Consider the following 12,183-nt stretch of genomic DNA (forward strand, 5'->3'; position numbering starts at 1 on the left):
CATGGATGACAACGGTAGAAGGAAAAAAATGACAATATTATAGAGTCTATAGTCAAGTGAAGGAATAGACGAGAGGTGACATGCCTTGAGACAACAAAAGAGTATGGGCCATAAAGTCATATCCTCATTTCGAGAAACAAGTTCGTGACTCCAACGCGACTAAACGAAGGAAAAGTTAGAACCCGGAGTAATAGAAATCAGTATGGGCTGATGAACAAGGTAAACTAAACATGAATTAGGGACTGGGTGATTTGATAATGGTCGGCATCATGGGAATTTCGGATTGCGTTCCGGCGATAATAGAATGGACAACAGAAGAAAATTCAGGAGAAATTTAGAGAATGGTCATTCAGGAAGACGAATCCCTAAAGCAAGCAATGTGAGCAAAGTTAAGCTTAAGGGATTGTATGTGCCAGTTATACTAAGTGCCACCCTCGCGAGTAAGGATCATCGATGATGTGAAAAGACGCCTAAGAAGAAGAGGTAAAACATCTATACGTAGATCATCATAGCACTAAATCTTAGTACTCCCCTAAATGGGTGAATATGGAGTGATGTGACACTAAATCAGAATTAAGTGGTTCTAGTAACTATGGAATGGTAAAGGAAGAATGCGATAAAAATGAGAAAGGGATGAGATTGCACTTGTTCAAATCCTACAGATATGCTATGATTCCAGAACATTATGCAAACACGGCGTCAAGGAAAGGAAGTAAGGGTTCCTGCCCGGGATGTTATTGATTTAAGGAGCCAGTGCGAAAGGTAAGTTAAGACAAAGGAAATAACCCAGGAAAGATTATGTGGAATATTGATATGAGAATGGGCCAACGAGTAGTTGGTAGTTGATTTCGGAAGAGCCTAGTTATGGCTAGACAGGAGGTTACAGACGAATCAGCAGATCGTGCAAGATAAACATAGTAAACCCCAATATAGTGAATTCAGCCTCGCAGATATAACATCGTGATCCTTGAGAAATATTCAAATAGGAGTTGGGGTAGTTAAAGGTACCGTATAAGTATTATGGAAATAAACGAGAATGTCACTGGGAAGACAGTCAAAATATCAAGTTCAGAAACAACCCTACAAGCACAAGGGCGTGGAGGTAAGTAACTACGGATAATTATAGGCGAGGAAGGACATCAAAAATTCCGTCGAGTATACGATGTAATAAGCTCGCAGCTTTACAAGAGTTAGAGGGTCCTCCCTAAGTACTACAATGAAATGCTAGCTGAGGAAATAAAGAAGAAGGCTTCAACCCAAGCAAGTGACTTGAAGAAGAAGTGGTCATGTAAAAACAATCTCACAACAACATTGTATGCACTCCATAAGAAGTGGCACCTACCGTGGCTAATGAACGGGAAGTAAAAGCAAAAGTAGGATTCGAGATCATGTGAGTTGCACAAAAATTCCGGCATGCGTGGGAATTAAGATAAGCTAAGTATGCACACAACAAGGGGACATAAAGACAAGGAAAGGTAATAGCTTACGTTTAAAGAAAGTTGAGAAGGAATAAAAGGAATTATTCGATCAATGATCCAGAGTTAGTTACTAACGCACTTAAGATATTGGAGTATTACCCATTCAGCATATATGTTGACAATCATACAGCCGTAGAAGACTCCAGTATAAGTTAAAATAAAGAATTGAGTCCAGGTCATAGACGAAGGATTAAATTGTTAAAAGATAGTATCATGGATATTCCATAGCGCCCATGAAAGGCTGAAGTAATAACTAATACCATGAGCCGCAAATCGGATGATAGCTTAAGCCTACACAAAGGTTGATCAGAGGGTGGAGGAAACTAAAGAGTTACATCAACTAAGTAAATTAGGAGTTTGATTATTGAACCCAGAAAATTATGGACATAGTGATTGAGAACATTATAGGATCACCCTTAATATCAGAGATAGTAAAACAACCATAGTCTATAACGGCTCTACGATAAAGCCAGTTAGAAAAGTAACAGCCTCATAAGAAGTCAGTATAAAGCTCCCACCAGATTGTAGTATTATAATAAAGCTTCAGGTTGTGGATGTGAATCATACCTATGTGGAAGGGAGGTTATGAAAGAGATAGAAGATATGATGTGAGATTTTAAGGTAAGTAAGGTAAAGGTGAACAACGTACGAGATACACAGATACAGAAGGTTGTGAATAGTCCATCCTTTGGACAAAAGGCTAGAGGCGCTAGGACTCACTATCCAGGAATGATAGCGGCAACGTCGGTGGCATATCTTCCAACCTATGGTTTCTATGTACCAAGAGATCTAGTCAAAAGAATAAAGAAGAGTTAGAGATGATGTGATGTCTCGCTTGATGTTCCAGAATAACACAAGGAAATCTATGGTGCAAGCAAGTTGAAGGAAGGTTGCGAGTAGTATAAATGGATATGTGTAGGTCGCAAGCTAAAATATGGTAGAGCGACAAGGTTTTAGGAAGACAGGAGTAAGGATAAGAAAAGGCGAGTGAGAAGGTGGCCAGAATGGATAAATCATCGGGATTAAGCTCATGAAAACAAGAAAGCTGATGGTTTCTCTAAGTTATAGAAAGTTCAGTATAGCCTGAATGAACTCAAAGGAGCCCAAGAGTAATAGCATTTAGAAGAGATGGAATACTGCCCTGGTAGTAGAATGAGGGTGTAATTGTGATAGATAAAGGATGACGTTTGGGCCTTCGATTGAGTAACGATTTGAAGAGGATATCATGAATTGTACAGGATTAAAATACCCACATAAGATGAATCACATTGGGACGCTATAAAATACGGTTATGGAAGTATAGTATCGCCCCTAGGTGGATCGGTCTAATCATTTCAGATGTTCTTCGATGAGACGTGATCCCTAGTGATTACGTAAGAGGTTTCAAGTTATCAATGGTAGATTGTAGATCAATATTGAGGTGAATCAATAATGGATGGATAAAAGTTACAAAGTATGAGATGAGATTAGGCCATCATTCTTAAGATGAACAGTAATGAAGAAGTGTTGAAGGACTTAGATTTATACATACATGATAAGCAGCAAGAGAGTAACCTGGAGTTTGGTAGCAGACCTAAGTAATGGTAAATCGAAGTAAGAGTTATGGTATAGTATGACCTATCTAGATGCAGTAAAGTCATACGGATGGATAAACAAATCTATGAAATAAGGTACAACAATATTTGTAAGTTCGACAAAGTACCGAGCGAAGAACTTCAGTATACCTATAGATGCCCAGAGGGACATCTTGTCAAGCTCTGTATATGTTTACAAAGTGAGGCCTAGAGATTGGCTAAAAGCTGGAGGAAAAAAGGAGAGAAGAGTCGCATAGGCGCATTTATAAGGTCAGAGTCATACATGTTGCATGATAGAAGGTAGCAACAGTTACGAGATTGGAAAGATTCTGACCACAAGTCGTGGTGTAAGAAAGAGGCCTAAAAGGGGGAATGCCTTGGCCTTTGGATTTATTCACAGAACAGCTGCCTAGATGGCAAGGAGAGTACAAAAGTATTCGCAAGGACTATAGGTTATGATAATGATAAGTACATCAGTCAACATTCGAGGACGAATGTTCCAAAGGGGGAATAATGTTACACCCAATATTTTCGTACATGAAAGTACGCCATAAATTAATTGATGAAAGCTCCGAAATGAGATGTTACATCCCGCATTTTTCGTACGTTAAAGTTTCGTCGTGAGTTAATTGACGTAAGTTCGGGAATGAGATTATTTGGAGATTATAAGTATTATGCTATTTCAAACAAGGGATAAGTAAATTTGTGAAGGTGAGAGGGTAAGCAGATCGAAGAAAATGAATTTCGTTGAAGTTTGTCAATTTGGGGTAAAATACGGTTCGAGCTATAATACCCCGTATTTATGGACTAGTGTCGTACATAAGAGGTTAAGTGTTTACCAGTGGTTGCGCTTAACCAGATCCAAAAGGGGAGAGGAGACTATGATAATAAAGTGTGTTAAAAAGTGAGTAGTATTTTAAGTAATTTGAGATAATTCTTAATTATGTGAATAATTGATTAATTGTTAATTTGAGTGGAAAGTTAACAAATGAATTAAGAATTTGTGGATAATTTTTTAAGTGGGATTTTGGATAACTATAAAAGGGACAACAATTCACGTGGAGCTATGGGCATATGGCAGCAAATTTCCACCAATCCTTATGCTTAAGGAGGTGGTGGTAATATTTAAGGTATATGCACCTTATTTTATTTTGGTTGAAAGAATTGACAAGGCTTCTCTTAATTCAAAAAGTGAGAGAGGCTTATGACCTTGTGAAGCTACAAAAATACGGATGAAGATTATGACTACCAAGTACGGATAAGGTTACAACAAAAATCCATACGAGATTACATTATGTAATAGCAAAGGGATTTTGCGATTCTAAGGGAGTACGGTGCAATCTTTCTCAAAGTATATCAATATGAATTTTCCCCTACTTCGATCCGCCATATGTTCTGTCGCAATCAACATGTGTTAGAGCGATTGTCAAGAGAATCGGTCCGGGTATGTTAAGGCTATCCCTTCTTTCCTTTTGGCATGATATATGCGACACAAATGAAACGAGCAAATACACTACTTCCATAAATGACTCTATTCATAGAAGTATTCGAGATGCCTATGTTCATGAATTCCCATATGTCTTATTATTCTATCGTCTATTCATGGGTCTCAGAAAATACGTAAGTTGATAAAGTTTGCTTCATGATATTAATCAGAGGTATAATGGTCTTATGACGTTCCGAGAGATTTTAATGACGTACTTCTCATGCATTGCATTCATTTATACATTGTACATTGACCTATGATCAGACGGTGTTATATACGCGTATATATGTGTGTGTGTGTATATATTTATATATACATATATATATACATATATATATATATACATATATATATATGTGGGGGGGGGGAGGGGAGAAGGTTACGGCGTTATATACGCACCACCACCTGATCAGCTAGTATACATTGATGATTTTGCCCATAGTGGCTGAGATGATATGATGGGATGCCCTCAGAGGCTTGATGATGTTATGAGCACATGTACCTATGCACGACATGACATTCATACGCATATGCATGACACTATAAGTATTTTATGATTTGCAGAGTTATCCAGACTTACATGTCAAGTCTTTTACTCCATATTTCTCTCATGTCTATTATTTACTGATTTTCATTCCTTACATTCTCGGTACATTATTTGTACTGACGTCCCTTTTGCCTGGGGACGTTGCGTTTCATGCCCGCAGGTCCTGATAGACAGGTCGAGAGTCCTCCAAGTAGGCTATCAGCTCAGCGGAAGATGTTGGTGCGCTCCATTTGCTCTGGAGTTGCTTATTTGGTCAGTATGATTTGGACATGTATTGTTTAGTATGTCGGGGCCCTGTCCCGACCTTTATGGTATTTATTTACTCTTAGAGGCTTGTAGACATATGTCATGTACGTAAAAGATTGTATGGCCTTGTCGGCCTATGTTCAGTGTACGAGTGATCATTTTGGTCTTATAGGCCTGTATATCTTATGTATAAGTTGGTATTACATGTTTTATTTTAGTTATCCTACGGCAGGCCTTCCATCTCATTTACCTATGATAGCATGATACGAAAAGATACGTTATGTTGGTACTCGGTTGAGTAAGGTACTGGGTGCCCATCGCAGCCCATCGGTTTGGGTCGTGACATAATTGTCATATTATTACCGATTTTGTGTTAGCTGGCAACCAAATCAATAATTTTTAAAAATAGGATACAGGTGAAAAAGTGGCACAAATATAGGGTACAACTGCAAATGCCCCTATTTTTCTTTTCAAAAGGTTCATGTGATTTGTTGGGAGATTTGCACAAATAGGAACATCTTTCACACCAAAGCAATTTAATTGGCCAATTATTTCACGTAAGGAGCGTTTGCAGACACGAGCTTGAGGTATTTCTAAGCCAATACAAAATGTGTCTGATTGATATACTTTGTACTTAGTATAAGTGTTTAATCGGAATAAAACCTACTTAGGAGTCGTTTGGTATGAGGTATAAGTAGATATAGTGCTGATATAAAAATTTAATACCACCTTAATACTTTGTTTGGTTAGCAAACTTGGTATAAGTTATCCCGGGATTAAAATTAGTACCGGGATAACTTATACCTTGTAGGGGGTGGGGTAATTAGTGACGGGATAATTTATTCCTTCTTCTTAGATATTATGCAATTGTCATTTTTAATACAACATACCAAGCAGTGGATAAAAAATAATACCAGGCTAACTAATCCCAGCGTAACTTATCCCAGCATAAGTTGTATTCATACCAAACGATCCCTTAAGGTGTATGTCCAACTGTAATTTTAGGTGTCTATGTATGTATTCAGCTTTTTTTTAAATAGCTGATAATATCCTCAATCTTATAACCACTTTAAATAGTTCTGGCTGCCAGAATGTTGGCGTAATTGCAAATCAATAATGTCCAATCTCTCTAGAATAATAGCGAGAGAAAAGGCTGTTCTAGAAGGAATTAAGTTGGAAATATACTTCCAAAGGAGTTTTGGTTAAAAAAAAAAAAAAGGGGGGGGGGGGAGAAAGATCAGAGTCGACGCAAAGCTCTTTGTCACATTTTTCTATTATATAGAAAAGAGAAGTTGGTCGACCAAGGGCAAAATTGTCATTTTACCTTGCCATTTTATTTTGTTTTTTCAATTTCTATTTATATTGGTTGATTAAGGGCATCTCTCTTATTTAGTTCCCCAAAGTAATAATAATGTGGTTCAGCACATACCCACACACTTCTAGAAAAATTTCTCTTATGAGATAAGAAACCTCGGTTGTTTCATTTGATTTCTCTTCATGGTCTTTCAAGTTCAGGTAAGATTTTCTCTCAATTTTTGCTTTAATCTTCTTCCAATTATTTTCAAATTTCTCAATTTATTCATGGCTGAAATTCATTGTTGTTTTTCTTCTATGTTCTTGTTCATCCGTTCATCTCCTTCCTTTTGTTTCTCTCTTTCATTATTTAAATGTTCCTTTTGCATGATCTCTTTATTTTTCTTCAGATTTTCAAAGACTAATTTATTATCCAGTTCTTTACATCTTCTCAGCTGGGAGTTTTAGTTTTAATAGAACACACCAACCGGCCAGTCTAAACAACTCGACTACACTGAAATAAAAATTACTCCCTCCGTTTACTTTAAGTTATTTATTTTTTATTTTGCACTTTCTTTAAGAAAAAATAAATAAAGTATGTATTTTATAATTTTATCTATAATAATGATAGTATTTTCAAAAGTATTGAAAAATAATTTGGGAAATAAGTAATTAATGATAAGGGTAAACGGAAAAAAAAGGATTGTTTTTCTCTTGATTTAATATATTGGACAAGTAAATGTGAAAATGTACTTTTAGTATAATGGACAAGTAAAAGTGAATGGCGATGCAGATTTAACACTACGCCCTTCCCTTAGCGCCGTCCTCTAGGCGGGGCTCACAACCAAAGGATGCACGGATGAAGTTGCTTAGAGGGAGTACCAATCTCGGCAATGACCATCGTTTGCACAATTGGCCTATTTATCGCGTGGAGAATTGCATTGGTTTTGATCACAGTCCAACCTCTCTCATATTGTGCTTCTATTGCAAGAGGGTGTTATTAAAAGGGGGAAAATTACGCGACATATCAAATATTTATATAGTATTTTATCATTCAGAGCTATACTTTCAGCAAATTTATTATTTGTAGCTATATTTGAATTTTATAGCAAAACCATGAAATAAGAGATTAATTATTTTGAACTAAAATAATAGAGCAACAAGCTCTCATAGTTCAGTTGGTTAGAGCGCCTTCTTAGCTAGGTCCAATGTGATTATTTTTAAGGGGTTTACAATAAAAATGGAAGCAGGAAAATCAACAACAGCATTGGTATAAGGACAAAGTGGATCAGGAAAGTCCACTATAATTGCTCTAATATAAAGATTTTATGATCCTTTAGGTGGCGTAGTAAAAATAGACGGCCGCGACATAAGATCGTACCACCTGAGGTATTTGAGGACGCGCATAGCGCTTGTAAGCCAAGAACCTATATTGTTTACACGAACCATAAGGCAAAACATAGCCTATGGAAAAGTGGACGTAACAGAAATAATAGAGGCCGCGTAGGCAGCAAACGCCCATGGTTTCATATCAGCATTTAAAGATGGACATGACACTTGGTGCGGGGACAGGGGACTGCAGTTATCAGGAGGCAAAAACAGTGAATCACGATAGCTCGTGCAATATTGAAAAATCCTGGTTCTAAATAATCTTGAAACTCCACAGCCCCTTAGCTTTTTCCTCTTAATTTTTTCCCAAATAACTCTTCACGAGATTATAATGGATGCATGGTAGTCTCTTTGTCCCATTTTAATGGGTCGTTGGTTGGAAAGAAATTATCCTAGGATTAATTAGCTCGGAATTAGTTATCCCGGGATTAGTTATTTCGTCATGAGAATAAAAAAAACCTACAATCCCGGGATAACTAATTCCGGAATTAATTATACCGCAATTTTCACCCAACCAAATATGAGATAAATGTTTAAACAAAAGTACGCGGAAAGGAAAACTCATACAATACTTGAGCAAAAAAGCATTTTTATTTACAATGAATGTGCCAAACGGCACAAGTACAAAAGTTGGAAAAAGAAATCAAAAACTAAGTTGCTGCATCTTAGGAACCGAAGGAAGAGAAGCATCCGCGCCGCCCGGAGAAGTGGGTAGCTCCACCGTCGGCTCAATGTCTTGGCCTTCATCATTTTGACCTTCAGCATCATCGCCTTCCGGTTCCTCTTCGGTTCCCTAGAATTCAAAACCAGAACTAGAAGAATCGGTAGCATCAGGCTTGGCCAGAAGACCCCTTTTAGCAATTGACTCCAGCTCACAGGCTTTAGCGATTTCGGCATCAAAGTCAATGACACCCGCTTTAGCCTCTTCCAAGGTTTTTCTCCTCATGCTGTATATAGCATATGTTTTTTCAACAGCGAGGGAAGTCGCTCGGCCTTGAGTTCTTTTATATGTTGGTCAACCTCGGTAGAAGGATTTTCCCGCGTGGATCTACAGGCCGAAGGCTGACGCCGAGATCACGGAGAATAGACCTGAAAAGTCTATTATGCTCAATGGTCTTCTTATATTTCTCCTCCAATTGGGCATACTTCACCCGGCGGCAGCAAGCTCTTCAGTTTTGGAGTTCAAGGCCGCCTCCAAATTATTTAATCTTTCAGCGGAGGCAGACTCGTGATCGGATGCAGCAACAACGACATTTTGGACTTCAGCCGCCCTAGCCTCTTCAAATTGAACCCTCCAAACGGGGTGACGTTCTCTTGGGCTAAGGGGTCTACTACTTCTTGCGTCGCTTTGCTGCAATCGGCCTCCAACACAACAGCTTCAGTAGCTTTAGCTTCTAGTTCTGAGAAGCGAGTAGCAGTTTGGTCCCTCTCGGCCAAAAGTTGATCCCGCTCGCAGGTAAGTTCCTTCTTATCTCGAACCCTTTGGAGGCCCTTAAAAGCAAGAAAATTAGGTTGTGAAACGAAAAGTGCAAACATAAAGTACTACTATATCAAAGATAGAAGAGATAACGAAGGAAACAAAGAATATACCGCTACTGCATTGTGCATAGCATTGTTCAACAAACACTCTCCCGAGAGAGCTTGTATCTTTTCCCTATCTTTTTCTGAAGCCAAAGGCTTCAGATAGTTAGCAAGTTCCACCGGCCGGGATAGCAGATTACATCCGGTAGAGGCAGAGAGAGTAATGCTCCTCCTCCTTTGTGGATCTTCTGAGGGGGCGGCATAATTTTGCCCCAAACTCTCATGAATTGGGTACTGGGGGAGAGGAACATCCTCTTCTCGAACAGCTGCGGTTGGTGGAGATGATGATGCAGTTGCTGGTGGCAAAGGAAGAGTTGGTGAAGAAGGAGATGAAGCTGATGGCATTGAAGTATGCAAACTAGCTGCGGCAAGCGCAATGCCAGTTGTTGGTTGCTCGTCAATCAAAGATGGCAGGGACCGGTACTGAGCCTCATAGTACCGGGCGTAGCGACTGGATCCGGTAGCAGGAGTTGGCATTTACCACCATCTCAAACTCCCCCCAAAGCACTGAGGCATCGTCCTCGGTTGGTGTAACTAACTCAACAGATTGAGCAGTCTATTGAGTTGAGGAAGGTCGTCGTCTTCTATGTAGAGAAGCCCCCTCCTCGCTGGCTTCCTCATCATCGTCAATCATCATGGTATCTATGGCCGGCCCGAGTGGGGTGCTCGTTACCACAACTTCCGGAGGCGACTCAGGAGTGACATTATTCGCCATCTTATTCTTTCCCCCGGTCGCGGAGGAACGTCTTCTCTTTGGTTGTTTATTCTCCGGACGAGGACTCCGAGAAGAAGCACTCGTACCAAAAGCAGGCTTGGGGACATCTGTTTGTGTAAAAGCCTCCTGCAATAGCCTCGCTGCAACAACAGGATTAGCCAAAATATCCTCCTCGGGGACGGCAACCGAGCCCTGGGTAGACCTGAATTCAATAGAAGAGAAGGGTCAAACAACTTCCTTATATGAAAAGGTAAAAACAAGATGAGTTTGACTTACCATGATTTTCCTTCCACCTGTATTTAAGGGACAGTTCTTTTCACGTGCAGGTTTCGGGCGTGGTAACGTCCAAAATTTTTTGGACCCATTGGTCCAAACCTTCAACCCTAGTCGCTGAAATAAGTAAAAGAAGAAGGGTGATCTTTAACGGAAGAAAAAATAAATGGTAGACTTACGAGTGCGGTTCTATAATTTTGGAAAGGCTGGAGTTATGGCCGGGATGATGTCACTAGTGGCGACTGAAACGAACTGTTCCATCCATCCATGATCATTGTCATCATCCATGCTGGACATCAGAGCATGGTGGTCATGTCATGTCATTTGGGATGTGTGTGCAAAATTTCAGGTCATTCGGGCGAGGTTTGGTTTGGTTTTTGATCGAAAGTGTGTTTTGTTGGAATTTGAAGTTCTTAGGCTTGAATCTTTGATTTAATCGGACTTCCGGTGTTGTTTTAGGTGTTTTAAGGATTGGTACAAGGGTATATATATCATTTTGAAAAAAATTATTGTATTGTTTGCATTTTTTAAATGCATATTGTGTCCTCCTTGATATACGTGGAACCCACATTCCCTTGACCACATCACTCCTTTAAAAGTTTAAATGTAATGTAGATTAGACTACTTTTGCATAGAGTTACTCCATGCAAATACTCATTTTGAATATTTTTTTTCTCATTTGATAAAATTATTAATTTTATTTTAGTCAACTAAAAGTCTTCACAGAAAAAGTAAATTTAATTTTTAAATAATAAAGCAACAAAAAGAAGTATAGATAAATATTTACAAGATTTTCATATTTACCCATACTATTTTAACACAATTTAAAAAATAAATTTAAAAGGTTTTCATGTATTCACACTATTTGAATGCGATTTCAAATCTAAAAGTTTTATATTCAAAAGTGATTTTAAGAACTATAGTTTGTTAAACCTTAAAAGTTAATTTAAGTGATATATTTGTTCATCTGTTCTAGGAGGTTATCTCTTATGTACTTAATTGATGTGAAAATTTGATTTATATGGTTTGAACTCCATTCTTCCATGATAAGTTTTCAACAATCTATAAATTGTCTTAAAATATTTTATATTATTTCATTATAAAAATTAAAATATGATAAATCTACAGAAAAAATAAAAACGTTTCTCTTATATCCTTAATAAAGAATATAAAAATCCCTATAATTTATATAGACTTCTATCAGATATATTATCTTGTCACCAGTAACATTATTTTAATCGAGTTATAATAAAATATAATTTGAACTACTATATTGAATTACTACAATTTATATCATGTTAATATTTGTTTAGTGTAGTTGGTTCTCTTTGTTTGAAGTAGTAAATTGCCTCTTTAGGGATGCAAGTCCCCTTGGAAGTTCTCTTTGTTGACTATACTAAAAATATCTCTTGATTTTGTTGTATACAAGACATAAAGTAAAATCATAAGTTTTTTTTTTAACTTTTCTCGTATTGTAAAGAATGATGTTGTTCGTTTTAACTTTCATCAGGTAGTTGATTGTTCCCACTATTGAAACACTTGCAAGACCAAATTGGATGTATTCAAAATTAGTTTACAAATAGATCGGAAAATTTTTTATT

Source organism: Nicotiana attenuata, unplaced genomic scaffold (genome assembly GCF_001879085.1).
Source record: "Nicotiana attenuata strain UT unplaced genomic scaffold, NIATTr2, whole genome shotgun sequence".
Taxonomy (NCBI): Eukaryota; Viridiplantae; Streptophyta; class Magnoliopsida; order Solanales; family Solanaceae; genus Nicotiana; species Nicotiana attenuata.